This window comes from Chrysochloris asiatica, unplaced genomic scaffold (assembly GCF_000296735.1).
Source record: "Chrysochloris asiatica unplaced genomic scaffold, ChrAsi1.0 scaffold13266, whole genome shotgun sequence".
Classification (NCBI taxonomy): Eukaryota; Metazoa; Chordata; class Mammalia; order Afrosoricida; family Chrysochloridae; genus Chrysochloris; species Chrysochloris asiatica.
The window spans coordinates 1-1326 of record NW_006421784.1 but is presented as its reverse complement, the minus strand read 5'-3'; the positions used below and the strand labels follow the sequence as shown (position 1 = coordinate 1326).

Sequence of the window (1326 nt, the reverse complement as noted above, 5' to 3'; positions counted from 1 at the left end):
TTTTACTTCCTATGGAAAGTTACTGTCTATCACAGGTTATTAATTGTTTACAAGGCAAATTTCACAAACTCCCTCTTCCTGTCACTCCTGATAAGATCTAATTGATTGTGGATTGTTATATTGACAGGAGGTGAAGGGTAAACTGTTAAAGTGGGATGCTTTTTCTAAGGTTTTAAAAGATGACTTACACATATACTTATCACTAAGTTTATTTTTTAAGTTTATTTTATTTTTAGGCAGTTGCTTCTTTGATTCTTTCATCTAAAATGTATTAAATTTAAAACCATTTATCAGACTGGTGTCTATTCCTTCTCTATTACCCTCAGGACCACCTAGAAAGGCAGAAGTGCTAACATATTTATGTAAATCAATGTTCTGAAAATTGAGTTAATATTTTAAGAGCATAATATTAAATTTGCATTTATATCAACAACATTAAGTAAAAGAGTATTTTATAATAAATTGAGATAATGTATGTGAAACTTCTATAAAAATTACTAAGTGATATGGAAAAAGCAGGTACAATTTTCATGAACTTTACTAAGAACTTCATCAACTTTACTATATATGAAGAGGCTTCAAAAGTTCCATGGAAAAACGGAATGAAAAGATAATGGAATTATTTTCCATGAAATTTTTGTATATTATGTCATTATTTCAGACTAACCTCACAAGTACAGGAGAGCTAAGACTTTATCCTACCATTCACATTCCATTTTGTCACACGTCTCATTGCAGCCTTCATGTCTTTGTTTCACAGTGTATATATTATTGGGTTCAAGAGAGGAGTGACTACCGAGTAAAACACCCCAAGAAATTTATCTAATGACTTGATAGGGAATGGCCAGGCATAAATGAAGATACATGGTCCAAAGAACAGAAGAACTACTGTGATGTGAGATGTCAAAGTGGACAAAGCCTTGGATGACCTGTCTGAAGGGCGACGCTGAATGGTCATTAAAATGATGGAGTAGGAGATGAGTAGGAGAACAAAAGAACATACAGTGAGCACACCACTGTTATCAATGACCATGATATCCAACCTGTAGGTGTCTGTGCAGGAAAGTTTTATGACCCTGGGAAGGTCACAATAAAAGCTGTCCATCTTATTGGGACCACAAAAGGGTAAATTCACTGCAAAAGCCAACTGGCTCACTGAGTGGAGGAAGCCAACACACCAAGCAACAGCCACAATGCGTATACATACATTGCCACACATAATTGTGGTGTAGTGAAGGGGTTTACAGATTGCTACATATCTGTCAAAGGCCATGGCTATCAGGATCACCAACTCACTCCCACCAAAAAGGTGAAGCAGAAAGATCT

At 35.5% G+C, this 1326-nt stretch overlaps 1 pseudogene; it reads right to left on the bottom strand.

The window, feature by feature from the left end:
- Positions 1-685: 685 nt before the first annotated feature.
- Positions 686-1318, bottom strand: LOC102810605 (annotated as a pseudogene).
- Between the last annotated feature and the right edge of the window lie 8 nt (positions 1319-1326).